The sequence below is a fragment of the Salmo salar genome, chromosome ssa16 (assembly GCF_905237065.1).
Source record: "Salmo salar chromosome ssa16, Ssal_v3.1, whole genome shotgun sequence".
Taxonomy (NCBI): domain Eukaryota; kingdom Metazoa; phylum Chordata; class Actinopteri; order Salmoniformes; family Salmonidae; genus Salmo; species Salmo salar.
This window is the reverse complement of record NC_059457.1, coordinates 59,227,383-59,250,007: the sequence shown is the minus strand read 5'-3', so window position 1 is coordinate 59,250,007 and position 22,625 is coordinate 59,227,383. Positions and strand designations below refer to the sequence as shown.

General features: G+C 43.9%; 2 protein-coding genes across 8 annotated transcripts in view; both read right to left on the bottom strand.

The window, feature by feature from the left end:
• jade3 (jade family PHD finger 3) overlaps positions 1-5,115 on the bottom strand; it is a 32,549-nt gene extending 27,434 nt beyond the window's left edge. For 2 of the 3 annotated variants that reach the window (XR_006759791.1, XM_045697522.1), the window contains exon 1: positions 4,890-5,090. The gene's annotated coding sequence lies outside the window, so the exon portion shown is untranslated. Of the gene's footprint in view, positions 1-945; positions 1,017-4,889 lie in introns of all 3 variants that reach the window. The other variant, XM_045697523.1, reaches the window with a different exon arrangement.
• A 16,928-nt stretch (positions 5,116-22,043) lies between these two features.
• The window catches only part of rp2 (RP2 activator of ARL3 GTPase), a 36,628-nt gene continuing 36,046 nt past the window's right edge, over positions 22,044-22,625 (bottom strand). For 2 of the 5 annotated variants that reach the window (XM_045697512.1, XM_045697518.1), the window contains exon 7: positions 22,418-22,438. The gene's annotated coding sequence lies outside the window, so the exon portion shown is untranslated. The other 3 variants (XM_045697517.1, XM_045697519.1, XM_045697521.1) reach the window with 3 other exon arrangements.

The following is a 22,625-nucleotide window of genomic DNA, read 5'->3' as shown; positions in this document are numbered from 1 at the left end:
TGTTAGCCTTTTAAAATGATAAACTTCGATTAGCTAATTGATCATTAGAAAAACCCTTTTGCAATTATGTTAGCACAGCTGAAAACTTTTGTTCCGATTAAAGAAGCAATAAAACTGGCCTTCTTTAGACTAGTTGAGTATCTGGAGCATCAGCATTTGTGGGTTCGATTACCGGCTCAAAATGGCCAGAAACAAAGACCTTTCTTTTGAAACTCGTCAGTCTATTCTTGTTCTGAGAAATTAAGGCTATTCCATGCGAGAAATTGCAAGAGGACAAGTACATTAGCGTGTCTAGTTTGAGAAACAGATGCCTCACAAGTCCTCAACTGGCAGCTTCATTAAATAGTACCCGCAAAACACCAGTCTCAACGTCAACAGTGAAGAGGCGACTCCGGGATCCTGGCCTTCTAGGCAGAGTTCCTGTCCAGTGTCTGTGTTTTTTTGCAACTCCTTACTTAGATTTATGTGTTTTTGGGGGTATATGTTGTGAAACGGTTTGATATACCGCACTTTCGGAGCTAGACGTACAAGCATTTCGTTACACCCGCAATAATATCTACTAAACACGTGTATGTGACAAATAAAAATGTATTTGAAATTCACTGCTGGACTGAAGGATCTTTCAGATAATTGTATGTGTGGGGTACAGAGATGAGGCAGTCTTTCAAAAACGTCAAGACATTTCAGCTTTTCATAATTTTTTTAAAACAATTTCTAAAAACATAATTCTACTTGGACATTATAGGGTATTGTGTGTAGGCCAGTGACGACAAAAAAAAAATCTAAATTTAAATTAATTTTAAATCCAGGCTTTAACGTCACAAAATGTGGATAAAGTCAAGAGGTGTGAATACTTCCTGAAGACGCTGTAGGTATTTTACGGTGCTATACTGTACTTAATCACATTCATAGAAGGCTCCAAACACCGTCAAGTATGTCACTCACCATAAATGTCAAGTCAAAAAGCATGCTAGAGTTTCTCTGGTGACCTCCAACCAACCTCTTCTCATCCCTGCCTAGAACGGTAATAACAGAAACATGACAGGGTTACAGCTGCTGGCTGGTTGTTTGATTTAATATTTGCTCTAGCTGCTGGAAGCTCCCTGGGTGAAACAGCAGCAACAATACACACAGGCAGTCTACGGTAGCTGTGATACAGATGATCAGTCAGGTCCACACACAGCAGAGGTACTGTGCTGCTGCTACCGCTACTACTAGCGCTGCTGCTGCTACTACTACTAGCGCTGCTGCTGCTACTACTACTAGCGCTGCTGCTGCTACGCTGCTACTTCTTCTAGCGCTGCTGCTACGCTGCTGCTACTTCTTCTAGCGCTGCTGCTGCTGCTACTACTACTACTTCTAGCGCTGCTGCTACTACTACTAGCGCAGCTGCTACTACTACTAGCGCAGCTGCTACTACTACTAGCGCTGCTGCTACTACTACTAGCGCTGCTGCTACTACTACTAGCGCTGCTACTACTACTACTACTAGCGCTGCTACTACTACTACTACTAGCTGCTGCTACTACTACTACTAGCGCTGCTACTACGCTGCTACTACTACTAGCGCTGCTGCTGCTGCTACTACTGCTGCTGCGCTGCTGCTGCTGCTACTAGCTGCAGCGCTGCTGCTACTACTAGCGCAGCTGCTACTACTACTAGCGCTGCTGCTGCTACTACTAGCTGCTGCTGCTACTACTAGCGCTGCTGCTACTGCTACTAGCGCTGCTGCTGCTACTGCTACTAGCGCTGCTGCTACTCACTACTAGCTGCTGCTGCTGCTACTAGCGCTGCTGCTACTACTGCTAGCGCTGCTGCTACTAGCGCTGCTGCTGCTACTAGGCTGCTGCTGCTGCTACTACTAGCGCTGCTGCTACTACTACTACTAGCGCTGCTGCTACTACTAGGCGGCTGCTGCTACTACTACTGGCGCTGCTGCTGCTGCTGCTACTAGCGCTGCTGCTGCTGCTACTAGCGCTGCTGCTGCTACTACTACTAGCGCTGCTGCTACTGCTACTAGCGCTGCTGCTGCTACTAGCGCTGCTGCTACTACTAGCTGCTGCTGCTACTACTAGCGCTGCTGCTACTACTGCTGCTGCTGCTGCTAGCTGCTGCTACTAGCAGCTGCTGCTACTACTACTACTAGCGCTGCTACTACTACTACTACTAGCGCTGCTACTGCTACTACTACTACTACTAGCGCTGCTACTACTAGCGCTACTACTACTACTAGCGCTGCTACTACTAGCGCTGCTACTACTAGCGCTGCTACTACTACTACTAGCGCTGCTACTACTACTACTGCTACTACTACTACTAGCGCCGCTGCCGCTGCTAGTAGTACCGCCGCCGCTGCTAGTAGTACTGCCGCTGCTACTAGTATTGCTATATTGTAATTACTTAGCCACCATGGCCTATTTATTGCCTTAACTTACCTCATTTGCACTCACTGTATATACTTTTTGTTTTCTTTTGTTATACTGTGTTATTGACTGTATGTTTGTTTATTCCATGTGTAACTCTGTGTTGTTGTATGTGTCAAACTGCTTTGCTTTATCTTGACCAGGTCGCAATTGTAAATGAGAACTTGTTCTCAACTGGCCTACCTGGTTAAATAAAGGGTCAGGGTTATATATATATATATATATATATAAATACCTGGTTAAATAAAGGGTTATATATATAATATATAAATACCTGGTTAAATAAAGGGTTATATATATAATATATAAATACCTGGTTAAATAAAGGGTTATATATATATATATATAAATACCTGGTTAAATAAAGGGTTATATATATAATATATAAATACCTGGTTAAATAAAGGTGAAATACATTTAAAAATATATAATAAAATAAAAATTACTACTACCACCAGTGCTGCTGCTGCTACTACTACTACTACTGCTACTACTACTAGTGCTACTACCACTACTACTAGTGCTACTACTAGTGCTACTTCTACTGCTACTACCACTACTACTTCTACTGCTACTACCAGTGCTACTACCACTACTACTACCGCTACTACCACTACTACTAGTGCTACTACCACTACTGCTACTACCAGTGCTACTTCTACTGCTACTACCAGTGCTACTTCTACTGCTACTACTAGTGCTACTTCTACTGCTACTACTAGTGCTACTTCTACTGCTACTACTAGTGCTACTTCTACTACTACTACTACTACTAGTGCTACTTCTACTACTACTACTTCTACTACCACTACTAGTGCTACTACCACTACTGCTACTACCACTAGTGCTACTACCACTACTGCTACTACCACTACTGCTGCTACTACTACTACTGCTACTACCACTACTGCTACTACCACTAGTGCTACTACCACTAGTGCTACTACCACTAGTGCTACTACTGCTACTACTAGTGCTACTACTAGTGTTACTAGTGCTACTACCACTACTGCTACTGCTACTAGTGCTACTACCACTACTGCTACTACTAGTGCTACTACCACTACTGCTACTACTAGTGCTACTTCTACTGCTACTACTACTAGTGCTACTACCACTACTGCTACTACTAGTGCTACTACTGCTACTACCACTCGCAGTCTTCATATTTTACAGAGGTCAGGGGTCGTTCCATAAGGATCAATGGAAGATTTAAGGGCCATTTGCCTATCAATATCCTTAAAATTCCACAGTAAAAATGTCTGATGCTGTAGTAAGTTATATATATATACACACACAGACAGGTGTTTCTGCAGACACCCTGGACCCACTCCTGTTTGTATACAGCTCCAAAAGTTCCAGAGGGGAGTGTTCAGTGTATAAGGTCAGCAAACAGAGATTCATTATTACATTAAGAGCAAAAACGTTAATGTTACACATTCAGTATATTTATTAGGCTATATTATTGGAAAATGATTACATTATACATCCGAAAGTTTACATTATTAGCTACTATTACATTTAGTGATGTGAGGAAATGGATAGTTACATATCGGATATTAGTTGATGATATATCGTATGTTTTGACAATCACAATATTATTTTTACTGTACATTTCCAATGTTGAACTACCCTAGCTAATTCAACTCAAAGATTTACTATGGAGTTGAACAGTGACTAGCGTGGGCGAACTGGACTTCCACAGTCATATATGGGTTGTATTTATTAAAAACTACTGGTTTCATTCAGCACCCAAAGAATAGCCCACAATTACATCGATGGTCGTGTGTAATTGTAAGGTTATTATTTTTAGTAATGAATCTGTAGCTTAATTATTATTTAATTTTTTTAAATAAAAACCTGAATTTAATGTGACATTGTAACTCCCAGTCCGCTCACACTAGTCGCTGCTCAACTCCGTTGTAAATCGTGGAGTTGAATTGGCTAATAACGACCCCCAAACCTCAGTCACCGAATAGAATAGTTTGGATATAAAATCAGGCATATTGTCTCATGGTGCTGCTTCCTCCTCTATATGTACAACAATAGTCCACCATTACAAAACAACACATGTAGACTGGGACAAAATCCCGACGGCCTTGGCGCCAAACTCGGGCCTCGCTGCATGATGGGGAATTATTACAACCCTGTGGCGTCTGAAACCAAACAACTACACCAATTTCTGGCTGCTTTGCTAAGCTAAAATAACACTTCATTTAGTTGGTCAACGCCATTTTCTTTCCCCCAAGGACTGAATTAAAATTGAGACGTGAACACGTTTTTAGTATGGATGTGACCGAGTATCACATGAGTTATTTTAGCGACATAACGAGCCTGAAGTCCTTGTGTGAGAGCGCAGGGGGAAGGTAAAGCAGGCCGCAGCCTGGCTTATAGGCTACAATACTGGGCAAGCCTTGCCACACTGAGACCCGCACAGAATACAAGCAAATTATTCAGCGACCTTACCTTGAATCCTCGGTAAATTATGCAGCTTATTGCAAATTCCTCACATATAAACACGGGCACTCTTAGTAAAACTGTTTTGTATTATTATTTCTTCTTTCCACACTGAATATTTCCCAGGGCTAGCTGCAACCTCTCCTCACCAACACACAACAGCCCTATTGAAGACCACCAAAGATCTGTAGAAGAAAACCAAGATAGACCACAGCCCGTCGTTTCAAACGGGAACTACTGAGTCATAGTGGGCAGAGCCAAACAAGAGCTAGCGAGATCCTATTGGCGCGTTCCAAGCCAATATTTGCATATTTCCGTTAGGGTACGCCTACTCTGTGGAGTGCGCGTGTGTACTCCTGAACAATGCTTATTTTTTTTCGTAACTTTGGCAAAGACTAAAGTCTACAAAAAATGTAGTCCACTCTGTTCGTGACATATTTTAGTTTTGGACAACAGAAAACTGTATTGAGATCAAATGTTTAATCGGTGAAAATATTAGCAGAATGTCGGCCCGACTACCATATTTGGTAGTGAGTGGAAAACGCCAAGCGGATGCTTCACATTTCTACATCCGGTGAAATATCTATCTGTGGTATCACTATCGCGTCGCCAGAGGTAGCTAACTTGGCAAAAAAAAAAAATATCTCACACGATTTTATTTCAAGTAGGATAGCAGTCTACACAATAAATAACTAATATTGATAACCATCTAGATGTTACCTTGATACATACAATCTACAACTCAACAGGGAGGGCATGAACGGCAACACTTTCTCTACTGTTTGACAAGCACTACTGTCCGGCAGTCACAGTTAGCACAGGCATACCACGCACGAAGCAACATTAAATAACGTCAGATATATAAATGCAACATGTAAAGTGTTGGTCCCATGTTTATTGAGTTGAAATAAAAGATCCCAGATCTGTTCCATAATCACAAAAAGCTTATTGTGAGCGTTTCTCCTTTGCCAAGATAATCCATACACCTGACAGGTGTGGCCTATCAAGAAGCTGATTAAACAGCATGATCATTACAGAGGTGCACCTTGTGCTGGGGACAATAAAAGGCTGCTCTAAAATGTGCAGTTTTGTAGCACAACACAATGCCCACAGATGTCTCAAGTTTTGACAGAGTGTGCAATTGGCATGCTGACTGCAGGAATGTCCACCAGAGCTGTTGCCAGATAATTTTGTTAATTTCTCTACCATAAGCCGCCTCCAATGTAGTTTTAGAGAATTCGGCAGTACATCCAACCAGCCTCACAACCGCAGACCACGTGTATGGCGTTGTTTAGAAGAGTGTTTTTCTTCTGACATTAATGTTGTGAACAGAGTGGTGGGGTTATGGAATTGACAGGCATAAGCTACAAACACAATTGCATTTTATCAATGGCAATTTGAATGCACAAAAATACAGTGACGAGACCCTGAGGCGCATTGTGAGGCCCATTTTTTTTTTTAAGGTACCTGTGACCAACAGATGCATGTCTGTATTCCCAGTCGTGTAAAAATCCATAGATTAGGGCCTAATGAATTTATTTCAACTGACTCAGTTTTAAATAAACTGTAACTAAGTAAAATCAATGAAACTGTAGCATGTTTTTATTTTTGTTCAGTGTATAATTATTTGTGTAGAACAGTGAACAACGTCACAGACTAATCCTCTGGCAGAAAAACAGAGGTCTGAACTCCCGTGGTATGGTAGCTCATTGTACGATAGTTGGGTGGTAAACGGAAGGGAGGAAAAACACCAATCAAAATCATCTAACCTATAGCAGAGCGCTTTGAACACACACTCCTTTCCACACGCCCACTCCTTTCCTTTTGTCACACCCACACTCCGGACGCCATATTGGGATGCAATTTCCCCCTTCTAACTGTCTGCTGGGTCCTAGACTCCACCCAGTTTAGGGCTGTGTTGATCAGGGCTTCCCTCCATTGGACATGACTGTAAAAACACCATCAAATCAGCTCCAAGTGATTTTAATTTTGGAAATCTATTCCAAAGTATTTCCACTCATAAGCAAGGTTTGAAATAATTATGTTTTAGTCAAATTGTATATCTGTCTGTCAGTTTGCAGTCTACAAATTACAATTATGTTCCGGCCCCCAGACCACAAAAAAAAAAAAAAAGTATGAATCATTTAAAATTCCTTATATTAAGCAAACCAGACGGCACATATGTTTTTTTTATTTTACGGATAGCCAGGGGCACACGCCAACAGTCAGACATAATTTACAAATGATGTATGTGTTTAGTGAGTCTGTCAGATCAGAGGCAGTAGGGATGATGTCATGAACCGGTTCAAAGTGTGTAACAAAAAAAGGAGACAACGTGGAGATAAGGAATAACAAAATATATTTATTTAACTAAAGTAAACTAAATATAATTAACAATGGTGTGTGTGTGTAATCAGTAGTGTGAGTGAGGGATTGTGTATAAATGTGATAATGAAGGGTGTTGAAAGGTGCCAATGCAAACAACCAAAAAATACCACAACCAAAATCTGTGTCTGCATGGAGAGAGTCTCCTCAATGAATGGGGAAGAGGTCTATTTATCCTGGGACACACCCGGGCCCAGGTGTTTTCCATTTCGCTGACAACCCTCCCGGCTCTGCCCACTGACATCCTATTAAGGCAAACAAGAGCAAAGAGAAAGAATTCGGCAGACAGAGTAGGGATGATGTCATGAACCGGTTCAAAGTGTGTAACAAAAAAAGGAGACAACATGTAGATGAGGAATAACAAAATATATTTATTTAACTAAAGTAAATTAAATATTGACCAAGATACAGGGAGAAGCCCAACTGGAGAAAGAAGGCTCTGCTATCTCCAGCATGTACCTGATCTCAGCATCCAGACAACTCAGTTTCTCTGAAGAAACTCTATAGAACCGCTGATGAATGGGATCAGCATCTCCAATGTCAATATCGTGTTCTATTAAGTTTGTACGTGTATCAGAAAACAAACCTGGAAATCTCCGAATCAGACCAACCATCTCTTTCCGCCCATCAACAGGTAGATGAGCGAGAAGGCTGTCTAAAATATCCAGTGTCTCTGAATTTTTCAATCTACCCTGCAGTATGCAATCATCGGGACCAGGAACATCTTCCTCCTCATGCACGGACCTAGCATGACAAGAACCCAGCGGAATAACAGTGTAGGCCAAAATAACAGGTTTACTGTCCTCTGTAGACTCTGTAGACACTGTTCGGCCTCAGAGGAACGCGCATAATAGGGTTTTAACAGATTTACATGGCACAGTTGGTGTGCTTTTCTCCGTTCTGGAGTGGCAACTAGACTAAAGTAACGAGGCTCAGTTCGCCGATCAGATACGCCCTTCATCCTCTCCTGTGAAGATGATAGCTTCTCTTTAGCCATTTCACCAGCGGCGTACAGGCGTCGCCGGAAATCACACACATACGATAACAGGGACTTGAGGGGCTCGGGAGACTTCCAGTCATCCTGGAGAACAGAGAAGTCTACGCACCCTATGACCAAACACAAGGTCATTTGGACTGAAACCCGTGCTCTCCTGTGAAACCTCCCTAGAGGCTAACAGTAAGCAAGGCAACCCCTCCTCCCAATCCATCTCAGTACAATAAGCTCTCAACAAAGACTTAAGTGTTTGATGGAAACATTCCAGCGCTCCTTGACTCTGCGCGTGATCGGCGCTAGACAAACTGTGTTCAATATGGAGCTGTTGGAGAACCTGACCAAACAGATTAGAGGTGAAATTAGATCCTTGATCACTCTGAATGATCTTAGGGATTCCAAACGGTGAGAGAAACTGAGTCAAAGCTTTTAGCACAGACTTAGTGGTGATAAACCAGAGAGGACAGGCAGCAGGAAACCTAGTGGTGATAAACCAGAGAGGACAGGCAGCAGGAAACCTAGTGGTGATAGACCTGTGAGGACAGACAGCAGGAAACCTAGTGGTGATAGACCGGAGAGGACAGACAGCAGGAAACCTAGTGGTGATAGACCAGAGAGGACAGGCAGCAGGAAACCTAGTGGTGATAAACCAGAGAGGACAGGCAGCAGGAAACCTAGTGGTGATAAACCAGAGAGGACAGGCAGCAGGAAACCTAGTGGTGATAGACCAGAGAGGACAGACAGCAGGAAACCTAGTGGTGATAGACCAGAGAGGACAGGCAGCAGGAAACCTAGTGGTGATAGACCTGAGAGGACAGGCAGCAGGAAACCTAGTGGTGATAGACCAGAGAGGACAGGCAGCAGGAAACCTAGTGGTGATAGACCGGAGAGGACAGGCAGCAGGAAACCTAGTGGTGATAGACCGGAGAGGACAGGCAGCAGGAAACCTAGTGGTGATAGACCAGAGAGGACAGGCAGCAGGAAACCTAGTGGTGATAGACCGGAGAGGACAGGCAGCAGGAAACCTATTGGTGATAGACCTGAGAGGACAGGCAGCAGGAAACCTAGTGGTGATAGACCTGAGGACAGGCAGCAGGAAACCTAGTGGTCTGACATCACAGTGAACAGGTAACTGCTACCCTTTTTAGAACGAGGCAGAGGACCAACACAGTCAATAATCAGATACTCAAAAGGTTGGCTGAGTACAGGAATAGGACACAGTGGTACCGGCTTAATAGCTTGCTTAGGTTTACCAGTTAATTGACAGGTGTGACACGTTTTGATGAACTCAAAAACATCCCTCTTTAACCTAGACCAAAAAAAAAAGTATTGATATGCGATTGTAGGTTTTTCCTCACACCCATATCTCCAGCAACGTCGTTGTGGGAAGTTGTCAACACCAACTCACAAAGCGTAACCGGTACAACAACCTGACTAATCGCCTCCCCCAGAAAACTACTACCACGAGACGCCCACTTTCTCATCAGGACATCCTCTTGGAGAAAATAGCCATGGGCGACATCTCCCAGCTGTTCCACAGGCACAATTTGGTCACGCAACTCTTCTAATGTGGGGTCAGTCCGTTGCGCATCGATTAGATCGGAGCGGGATACAGATAACGGGATAACGGGGAAAGTAGTGACAGTCTTTATGGTATTCTCGTTAGTTGGCGCAGTGACCAGGTCGCCACGCAGAGAACACCTCTGGTAAACTCTGCACACTCTCATCAGGAATCCCTACAAATGACGGCTTAGTGGAAACCACTAGAGATGGAAACACGACAGGCCACACACGCTCACCAGCCAAGTTATTCCAAAGGATAACGTCGATACCCTCAATAGGCAATTAAGGACGCACCCCCACAACAACCTCACCTTTCACCAGTCCACAATCCAACATCAGTTTATGCAATGGAACTGACAGATTGTTCAAACCTATTCCCCTAATTAGAACACTATTCCCCTAATTAGAACACTATTCCCCTAATTAGAGCACTATTCCCCGAATTAGAGCACTATTCCCCTAATTAGAGCACTATTCCCCTAATTATAACACTATTCCCCGAATTAGAACACTATTCCCCTAATTAGAACACTATTCCCCTAATTAGAACACTATTCCCCTAATTAGAACACTATTCCCCTAATTAGAGCACTATTCCCCGAATCAGTCTCAGCAGAGAAGGGTAACAGACTCCAACACAAACGATTCAAAGGCACCTGTGTCTCTCAGGATCTTCACTGGCACTAGGTCGTTACTTCCTAACATAGACACAAAACCCTCCGTAATGAAAGGTAAATAGTCTGGGTCAATATGGACTTTCACATGCCCCTGGGCATGAGACAATGTGTCAGGAGTGAACTGACGTAAGCACCTGTACTGAATTTACCCTTATCCCTGAGAACCAGACATTCGTTTTTCCAATGACCTGAGCCTTAACAGTAGTGACACTCTTGACCCAAGTCATCTTTACCACGGGAGTCAGGCTCAACCCTAGCTCAATGAAACTCTGCCCCTGAACCAGAGTATCTCGGTGAGCGAGGCCCAAATCTCTCCGAACGCCCCCACTCACTCCGAACGCCCCCACTCACTCCGAACGCCCCCACTCACTCCGAACGCCCCCTCTCACTCCGAACGCCCCCACTCACTCCGAACGCCCCCACTCACTCCGAACGCCCCCACTCACTCCGAACGCCTCCACTCACTCCGAACGCCCCCTCTCACTCCGAATACGGGGCTCTGCAAAGACACTTTTACGAGTCAAAACATACTCGTCCGTCAAAACCGCAGCTTCAGCGACAGTCTTTACTTTCCGTTCGTTAATGTACGTGGCTATACGATCAGGGATTGTGTCCTTATATTGCTCTAACATAATCAGCTCACACAGCCCTTGGAAAGTCATAACTGCAGAGGCGGAACACCAGCGACTAAACTGTGAAGATAACTCTCATAAACTCAACATGAGTCTCTTTATTATGCCTTTATAAAGTTCTAAATCGTTGGCGGTAAGCCTCAGGAACCAATTCGTAAATCTGTAACACCGCCCTTTTAACCTTATCATAACTGACACTGTCGGCCACACTAAGAGCTGAATATGCTTCCTGCGCTTTACCAGTCAGCACACACTGCAACATTAAAGTGCGGTCAGAATCAGGCCAACTCCTAGCGTCAGCAATCACGCTCAAACAACGAGAAGAATGTATCAGGGTCCTTTTCATTAAACTGAGGCAACAACCGTAAATTCCCAACAATATGAAATGTATCCGGGGCACGCCCAAAAGAGGAACGACCCCTAAGTACATCTGGGTCACCTTCCCAGAGCAAACTCTCCCCTGAGAGCTTTCCTTCCCTAACCTCTTGTTGCAGCTTCATTTTAGCACATTCCACTCTCCATCAGAAGGGCCTTCAATATCAACCTAACATCATTTTTTAGATGTTTATCACTAATAGTGTAGTGTTCAGCGACCTTCAACAGCTGTTCTTTAGTACGTAATTCTAACAGCTCCTCTGATGGAAAGCGAATTAACTCGTTTACGTAAGACACCATAGTCACAAGAAAATACAAAAACAAAAAAAAAGTCGCTCTTCCCCTCTGCTGAGCACACCAGACCACAACCAGAGAAATGACAATCACACTGGGCACCACAGAAGAGATAAATATATGGAGCTTTCCCAAAACCTACAGTAACTCAACCCTAGTCTTCACACGGATTTGCGGTGGGTAATTACGCACTGTAGCCCGCTGGCAAGCAAACAACCCCCCAGCACGCTGGCAGATTCCCCCCAGCACGCTGGCAGATTACCCCAGCACGCTGGCAGATTCCCCCCAGCACGCTGGCAGATTCCCCCCAGCACGCTGGCAGATTCCACCCAGCACGCTGGCAGATTACCCCCAGCACGCTGGCAGATTCCCCCCAGCACCAGCACGCTGGCAGATTACCCCCAGCACGCTGGCAGATTACCCCCAGCACGCTGGCAGATTCCCCCCAGCACGCTGGCAGATTCCCCCCAGCACGCTGGCAGATTCCCCCCAGCACGCTGGCAGATTCCCCCCCAAGCCATAGATTTGCCCCGAGACAACTGCTCAGTCCACAGACCCCACACAAAAACAAAACTAAATAACCCACGCCCAACATATTCCAAAGTGAAACACGTCACTAAGCCTAACAGAGGGGGGAAAAGGCTATAACTCCAGGTAGCTAGTGTCACTACCCAACCCAAGAGTCTCCAGCCTGGGAAGGGGCCTGGAAACTAACCAATCTACATTCTCCAACGCAGCACACAACCAACTATCCAACACAGTGGCAAGTTGACCAAAACAAACAAAGGCATCCAGTACTGGGCACCAAACATTACAACTCAAACAAGCTGTAACAAAAGATGCAAACAAAGCACCTACAGTTTTAACATTAACTCCACGTTCTCCCAAACACAACACACATACTAGTGAGCCAAACAACACTAGTATTAGTCCTTCATAATGCATCAAAGTGCTATACGCCTTAAATGTCTAGAAACCGACCTTATGATCTCGGACAAGCCCCCACTTGTCACAAACCGGTTCAAAGTGTGTAACAAAAAAAGGAGACAACGTGGAGATAAGGAATAACAAAATATATTTATTAACTAAAGTAAACTAAATATAATTAACAATGGTGTGTGTGTGTAATCAGTAGTGTGCGTGAGTGGTTGTGTATAAATGTGATAATGAAGGGTGTTGAAAGGTGCCAATGCAAACAACCAAAAAATACCACAACCAAAATCTGTTTCTGCATGGAGAGAGTCTCCTCAATGAATGAGGAAGAGGTGAATTTATCCTGGGACACACCCGGGCCCAGGTGTTTCCCATTTTGCTGACGACCCTCCCGGCTCCGCCCACTGACATCCTAATAAGGAAAAGAAGAGCAAAGAGAAAGAATACGGCAGACAGAGTGGGAGGGTCGTCGCAGAGTGGGAGGGTCGTCGCAGAGTGGGAGGGTCGTCGCAGAGTGGGAGGGTCGTCGCAGAGTGGGAGGGTCGTCGCAGAGTGGGAGGGTCGTCGCGGAGTGGGAGGTTCGTCGCGGAGAGGGAGGGTCGTCGCGGAGTGGGAGGGTCGTCACAGAGTGGGAGGGTCGTCACAGAGTGGGAGGTTCGTCACACTGACCAGAGAGGTTCTGTTGATAAGTGTGTGAATTGGACCATTTTTTGTCCTGCTAAGCATTCAAAATGTAACGAGTACTTTTGGGTGTCAGGGAAAAATGTAAGGAGTAAAAAGTACATTATTTTCTTTAGGAATGTAGTGAAGCAAAAGTAAATGTTGTCAAAAATATTAATAGTAAAGTACAGATACCCCAAAAACGATTTTAAGTGGTACTTTAAAGTACACTGCTCAAAAAAATAAAGGGAACACTTAAACAACACAATGTAACTCCAAGTCAATCACACTTCTGTGAAATCAAACTGTCCACTTAGGAAGCAACACTGATTGACAATAAATGTAACATGCTGTTGTGCAAATGGAATAGACAACAGGTGGAAATTATAGGCAATTAGCAAGACACCCCCAATAAAGGAGTGGTTCTGCAGGTGGTGACCACAGACCACTTCTCAGTTCCTATGCTTCCTGGCTGATGTTTTGGTCACTTTTGAATGCTGGCGGTGCTTTCACTCGTGGTAGCATGAGACGGAGTCTACAACCCACACAAGTGGCTCAGGTAGTGCAGCTCATCCAGGATGGCACATCAATGCGAGCTGTGGCAAGAAGGTTTGCTGTGTCTGTCAGCGTAGTGTCCAGAGCATGGAGGCGCTACCAGGAGACAGGCCAGTACATCAGGAGATGTAGAGGAGGCCGTAGGAGGGCAACAACACAGCAGCAGGACCGCTACCTCTGCCTTTGTGCAAGGAGGAGCAGGAGAAGCACTGCCAGAGCCCTGCAAAATGACCACCAGCAGGCCACAAATGTGCATGTGTCTGCTCAAACGGTCAGAAACAGACTCCATGAGGGTGGTATGAGGGCCCGACGTCCACAGGTGGGGGTTGTGCTTACAGTCCAACACCGTGCAGGACATTTGGCATTTGCCAGAGAACACCAAGATTGGCAAATTCGCCACTGGCGCCCTGTGCTCTTCACAGATGAATGCAGGTTCACACTGAGCACGTGACAGACGTGACAGAGTCTGGAGACGCCATGGAGAACATTCTGCTGCCTGCAACATCCTCCAGCATGACCGGTTTGGCGGTGGGTCAGTCATGGTGTGGGGTGGCATTTCTTTGGGGGGCCGCACAGCCCTCCATGTGCTCGCCAGAGGTAGCCTGACTGCCATTAGGTACCGAGATGAGATCCTCAGACCCCTTGTGAGACCATATGCTGGTGCGGTTGGCCCTGGGTTCCTCCTAATGCACGACAATGCTAGACCTCATGTGGCTGGAGTGTGTCAGCAGTTCCTGCAAGAGGAAGGCATTGATGCTATGGACTGGCCCGCCCGTTCCCCAGACCTGAATCCAATTGAGCACATCTGGGACATCATGTCTCACTCCATCCACCAACGCCACGTTGCACCACAGACTGTCCAGGAATTGGCGGATGCTTTAGTCCAGGTCTGGGAGGAGATCCCTTAGGAGACCATCCGCCACCTCATCAGGAGCATGCCCAGGCGTTGTAGGGAGGTCATACAGGCACGTGGAGGCCACACACACTTCTGAGCCTCATTTTGACTTGTTTTAAGGACATTACATCAAAGTTGGATCAGCCTGTAGTGTGGTTTTCCACTTTAATTTTGAGTGTGACTCCAAATCCAGACCTCCATGGGTTGATAAATTGGATTTCCATTGATTATTTTTGTGTGATTTTGTTGTCAGCACATTCAACTATGTAAAGAAAAAAGTATTTAATAAGATTATTTATTTCATTCAGATCTAGGATGTGTTATTTAAGTGTTCCCTTTATTTTTTTGAGCAGTATATTTCTACCTAAGTACTTTACACCACTGGATATGGCACATCATACAACATTGTGGAAATATATATTGCATGTTATGAAACTTAAAAGGACAGTATCCGTTTCAGTCAACAAGTAAACATTTGCTTCTGACACAAAAAAATATATAATTGTCGAGAAATGTCAACAGACTAGGTTTAATCAAGAGGTTAAGGATGAAAGGTTAAAGGTTAAGGGTTCGTGTCCCCGCCTGTTTCATTACAATATCTTCCAACCAGGTGAACCCCAGTTTATCATCCAGAAGTAACCTTGGGCATTATGAGTTAAAGAGAGAGACCTGGCTCTATATATTTTACTAGTTTAGACCCACTGACACCACCCCCTGGTTAGAGGGGAATAAAGCAGCCCAAGAATGAACACACAGGAACTATACTGTACATACGATATGACAAGAGCTGTACTAACAGTAATAAAGGACTGTATAAAGGACATATCATCCCTGAACATACAGGTTACAAGCTATACAGAGGACATATCATCCCTGAACATGTTTACAGGTTACAAGCTATACAGAGGACATATCATCCCTGAACATACAGGTTACAAGCTATACAGAGGACATATCATCCCTGAACATGTCTACAGGTTACAAGCTATACAGAGGACATATCATCCCTGAACATGTTTACAGGTTACAAGCTATACAGAGGACATATCATCCCTGAACATGTTTACAGGTTACAAGCTATACAGAGGACATATCATCCCTGAACATGTTTACAGGTTACAAGCTATACAGAGGACATATCATCCCTGAACATGTCTACAGGTTACAAGCTATACAGAGGACATATCATCCCTGAACATACAGGTTACAAGCTATACAGAGGACATATCATCCCTGAACATGTCTACAGGTTACAAGCTATACAGAGGACATATCATCCCTGAACATGTTTACAGGTTACAAGCTATACAGAGGACATATCATCCCTGAACATGTTTACAGGTTACAAGCTATACAGAGGACATATCATCCCTGAACATGTTTACAGGTTACAAGCTATACAGAGGACATATCATCCCTGAACATGTTTACAGGTACAAGCTATACAGAGGACATATCATCCCTGAACATGTCTACAGGTTACAAGCTATACAGAGGACATACATTTGAAGTTTACATACACTTTAGCCAACTACATTTAAACTCCGTTTTTTCACAATTCCTGATATTTAATCCTAGTAAAAATTCCCTGTCTTAGGTCAGTTAGGATCCCCACTATATTTTAAGAATGTGAAATGTCAGAATAATAGTAGAGAGAATTATTTATTTCAGCTTTTATTTCTTTCATCACATTCCCAATGGGTCAGAAGTTTACATACACTCAATTAGTATTTGGTAGCATTGCCTTTAAATTGTTTAACTTGGGTAAAACATTTCAGGTAGCCTTCCACAAGCTTCCCACAATAAGTTGGGTGAATTTTGGCCCATTCCTCCTGACAGAACTGGTGTAACCGAGTCAGGTTTGTAGGCCTCCTTGCTCGCACACGCTTTTTCAGTTCTGGCCACAAATTTTCTATGGGATTGAGGTCAGGGCTTTGTGATGGCCACTCCAATACCTTGACTTTGTTGTCCTTAAGCCATTTTGCCACAACTTTGGAAGTATGCTTGGGGTCATTGTCCATTTGGAAGACCCATTTGCGACCAAGCTTTAACTTCCTGACTGATGTCTTGAGATGTTGCTTCAATAGATCCACCTAATTTTCCCTCATTTTTTACATTTACAATTTAGTCATTTAGCAGACGCTCTTATCCAGAGCGATTTACAGTAGTGAATGCATACATTTCATACATTCATAGTTTTTTTTTTTGTGCTGGCCCCCCGTGGGAATCAAACAGACAACCCTGGCGTTGCAAACACCATGCTCTACCAACTGAGCTACAGGGAAGGCTGTAGCTCAGTTGCCATCTATTTTGTGAAGTGCACCCGTCCCTCCTGCAGCAAAGCACCTCCACAACATGATGCTGCCACCTCCGTGCTTCACGGTTGGGATGGTGTTCTTCGGCTTGCAAGCCTCCCCCTTTTTCCTCCAAACATAACGATGGTCATTATGGCCAAACAGTTCTATTTTTGTTTCATCAGACCAGAGGACATTTCTCCAAAAAGTACGATCTTTGTCCCCATGTGCAGTTGCAAACTGTAGTCTGGCTTTTTTATGGCGGTTTTGGAGCAGTTGCATCTTCAATGCTGAGCGGCCTTTCAGGTTATGTCAATATAGGACTCGTTTTACTGTGGATATAGGTACTTTTGTACCTGTTTCCTCCAATATCTTCACAAGGTCCTTTGCTGTTGTTCTGGGATTGATTTGCACTTTTCGCACCAAAGTACGTTAATCTCTAGGAGACAGAACGCGTCTCCTTCCTGAGCGGAATGATGGCCATGGTGTTTATACTTGTGTACTATTGTCTGTACAGATGAACGTGGTACCTTCAGGCATTTGGAAATTGCTCCCAAGAATGAACCAGACTTGTGGAGGTCTACCATTTTTTTTCTGAAGTCTTGGCTGATTTCTTTTGATTTTCCCATGATGTCAAGCAAAGAAGCTCTGAGTTTGAAGGTAGGCCTTGAAATACATCCACAGGTATACCTCCAATTGACTCAAATGATGTCAATTAGCCTATCAGAAGCTTCTAAAGCCATGACGTCATTTTCTGGAATTTTCCAAGCTGTTTAAAGGCACAGTCAACTTAGTTTATGTAAACTTCTGATCCACTGGAATTGTGATACAGTGAATTATAAGTGAAATAATCTGTCTGTAAACAATGGTTGGAAAAATTACTTGTGTCATGCACAAAGTAGATGTCCTAACTGACTTGCCAAAATTATAGTTTGTTAACAACAAATTGTGGAGTGGTTGAAAAATGAGTTTTAATGACTCCAACCTAAGAGTATGTAAACTTCTGACTTCAACTGCATCATCGCTGAACATGTTTACAGGCTACAAGCTATACAGAGGAAGCATAAATAAAGCAACAACTAAGTATTGAGAACAATATATACGTCACACAACTCACTTTGGGCACGTACACCATCCCACAAGTACAGAGAGATGAGTCCAGTTGTTGATGGGCAGAGACATGTTGCTCTCTGCCACTGCTTGAGGGAGACCGACAGTTTTGTGGACATGTTGCTCTCTGCCACTGCTTGAGGGAGACCGACAGTTTTGTGGTCATGTTGCTCTCTGCCATTGCTTGAGGGAGACCGACAGTTTTGTGTGGCCTGTATAGTGAAGAGGGTGGCCAGATGTCCGGCCTCCTAGCAACCTTGCAGGGCACTAGCCAGCAGCATCCCACTGCTGGCTTGCTTCTGAAGCTGTCTCTCACTGTTCAAATAAACCTACCATTAAAATTATAGACTGATCATTTCTTTGCCAGTGGGCAAACTTACAAAATCAGCAGGGGATCAAATACTTCCCCCCTCCCCCCCTCACTGTATATTGGAAACAGGAAGTTTCAGTACAATTTTATAAATGCAGACAAATAATTTGTTCATTTGACATGGTGAGACCTTTTTTTAGTGTCGTTAAAATGTATTATGCAAGAAATAGCGGTGGAAACGCCTTTATGCGGAAATATTGATACAATCACCATCATATCAAAGCAAACTTGGGAGGCACACGATGACCTGGGGTGGGGCTCTATAGCACGACTCAGGAAACCACGCAGTTCATGAGGCTACAGACGAAATAGATGATGGTGGTATAACTTCCGAGGGTGGTATAAAGCGCACAGCGATGCTCTTTTCCAATAAATCGAAGGTCTTATTCTGGTGACAAGACGCTTTACTGCCGTTTGGCAAAAAAATAAATAAATAAAATATGATAAAAATCGATAATAATCTCATCATGCAGACTAGTCCAGTGGTTCCCAAACGGCAGGAACTCAGTCCGGCTGTGAACTTCCTCTTGAGAGTTGTAATAGCACAAAGCACAAGGTGGTGCATCACCAGTTCCTCTTAGAGAGATATTTATAACTTGTCAGAAATGTCCAGATCAACCAGCCTACAGACCAGTTAGGGTTTTTACCACATAGATATTGTTGTATTTTTCTTGTCACTCAAATATCACAGGAATACACATTAGACAGGGGAAAAAAATGTATAGAATTCCAAGAAAATGTGCTTTTAAAACTGCAAAGGATTCTTCGCATCACAATGACAAAATTGTGTAGAATTGAAAGGAAATACGTTTTTTTTTTTAAACTGTGTGAACAGATGATGTTATGAACAGTGTTTAATCTGCAACAAGTCCATTAGGTGGAAACATTCCACTGGTGGGAAAATGTGGATATTTTCATTACGCGGATTCAAGAATATTCACATACAAATCAAAAAAAATAATCGCCAATTGGATGGAAATCAAGCTACTGAGAAAGTAGTGTAAATCAGAAACATGTCCCACAGTAAAAATCTCAAACACAACACATACAAATGGATTTAATATATTAGTAATGACATGTTCATTTGATTCTACAGAGATACAATAGGAAACATTTAGCAATACAAAAGTCCCAATCAGATCATTCCTTCAACGAATACAAATGTTAAAGTATACAGGCTGCTTCCCAAACGGCACCCTAGTCCTTTTATAGTGCACTACCCTGGTCAAAAGTAGAGGACTAGGGCACCATTTGAGAAGCAGGTATTTCATCACAGGGATGAGGTTGGGTCCCAAAGAAAACAACATTATCACATCCCTTCCTGTCTTCAATACATTCTAAATGCTTTCTATGAACATTTATTTAATTCACCCCCCCCCCCCCCAAATAAAATAAAAAATAACATTAACTAAAATATGTGAAATAATTATTTACATAATGGGTGTAGTCTACATTGGTGTAAGCAAAGTGTTGCAGGTAGAAACTGTATCATGTGGCTTGAGGTGTCTATTTGTGCACACCAACTGTAGCAAAACATGTTTTCAGTAGGTCTCCTCCCCATTTAGTCCCACTTGCTTCTGTTTATTACCTAGTGAATACACCCCTATGTCCAATCAGCTATTTACACCAGTATCACCCTGACAACGTGTCTGGAAACAACACAGGAAACTCAGGTAACCACTAAGGAAGTCCCGTTGTCTTGCTGCTCAACCAAAACACACAAACAAATGGGTTAGTGGTAATCGGGAATGGTTGGGACGCCCCTACCCTAAACCTAACTTGAAAGACTTGCACACATGGCACCGAATGAGGATTTAGCGTTCGTCTGCTGATCGTTCAGCGCACTGCGTTTTTAGGGACCACCCTCTATAGACGTCTGACCAAAGACATATTTCACCTGATTCCACATGTGAAATCTGTACGCACTCGGTTCACAAATTACATTCAGAGGGGACAAGTACTCTGGGACAGAACACGCTAGTGCTGTGTCTGAGCGTTTAACCTCTAACCGAACCTTAACTCTTACCCAGACTATTTTAAAATGGCAACTTCACTGGGATGACAGATCCTTGGGACGTCCCAAGGATCCCAGATAGCAAGGACCCTAACAAATACCGCAGAGAAAACACATGATGTACGGGCTAAAGGTTCACCTAGGTACAGATCATGGATCAACTCTTCCCCTCCACAAATTCTAACGTAAAAAAAAAAATAACATTAGTAGGGGAAATGCAAAACTGATTCAAGATCAGAATCTAGGGGCAACTTCACTCTACACCGATCATTTACCTCAATGGTGTGTGACACACACACACACACACACACACACACGACAAAATTACCTTACAGAACAGCGAAGACCAAAATATACACAATATAAACAAGAAGAGAATACTTTCAAGAAATTCTAATAACTAATGAAGCGTTTCCTCCCTGGCTTTTTGCCCTGCCAATCTGGTTCCAATAATCAAAGCTTGATGAGTCGATTATTTGCACTAGCGGCGCTTTCAGTTTGATTGAACGTTTGCTACGTTGCTTAACAGCCACTGAACGACACGTTTCCCCAAAACGTTCTTGAACAGATTGGAGGTACATTTGCTCCGTGAGGTGGGGTGGAGCGGAGGGGAGTGGAGTGGAGCGGAGTGGAGTGGGGCGGGGCGGAGTGGAGTCCGGTGGAGTGGAGCGGAGTGGGGCGGAGGGGAGTGGAGTGGGGTGGAGTGGGGCGGAGTGGGGTGGAGTGGGGCGGAGTTGAGTGGAGTGGGGCGGAGTGGGGCGGAGTTGAGTGGAGTGGGGCGGAGTTGAGTGGAGTGGGGCGGAGTGGAGTCCGGTGGAGTGGAGTGGGGTTTGGTGGAGTGGAGTTCAGTTCAGTGGAGTGGAGTGGGGCTCGGTGGAGTGGGGTGGAGTTCAGTGGGGTGGAGTTCAGTGGGGTGGAGTTTAAAGCAGCGTATTCTAAAGGTAGCGCTGCATTTTGAACCCCTCCCTGTTTTCAGCTGGTCGTTCCTGAAGGAAACCGTTTCATTGCATGTTGCATTCTGTTTTTTCCTGTCATCTCTCCTACCATCATTATGTTGATTAACCTGTCCTCTCTCCTACCATCATTATGTTGATTAACCTGTCCTCTCTCCTACCTACCATCATTATGTTGATTAACCTGTCATCTCTCCTACCATCATTATGTTGATTAACCTGTCCTCTCTCCTACCTGCCATCATTATGTTGATCAACCTGTCCTCTCTCCTACCTGCCATCATTATGTTGATTAACCTGTCATCTCTCCTACCATCATTATGTTGATTAACCTGTCCTCTCTCCTACCTGCCATCACTATGTTGATTAACCTGTCCTCTCTCCTACCATCATTATGTTGATTAACCTGTCCTCTCTCCTACCACCATCACTATGTTGATTAACCTGTCCTCTCTCCTACCTACCATCACTATGTTGATTAACCTGTCCTCTCTCCTACCTACCATCACTATGTTGATTAACCTGTCCTATCTACTACCTACCATCATTATGTTGATTAACCTGTCCTCTCTCCTACCTACCATCACTATGTTGATTAACCTGTCCTCTCTCCTACCATCATTATGTTGATTAACCTGTCCTCTCTGCTACCTGCCATCATTATGTTGATTAACCTGTCCTACCTACCATCACTATGTTGATTAACCTGTCCTACCTACCATCATTATGTTGATTAACCTGTCCTCTCTACCATCACTATGTTGATTAACCTGTCCTCTCTGCTACCTGCCATCATTATGTTGATTAACCTGTCCTCTCTGCTACCTACCATCACTATGTTGATTAACCTGTCCTACCTACCATCACTATGTTGATAACCTGTCCTCTCTCCTACCATCATTATGTTGATTAACCTGTCCTCTCTCCTACCATCACTATGTTGATTAACCTGTCCTCTCTCCTACCATCATTATGTTGATTAACCTGTCCTCTCTGCTACCATCATTATGTTGATTAACCTGTCATCTCTCCTACCATCATTAT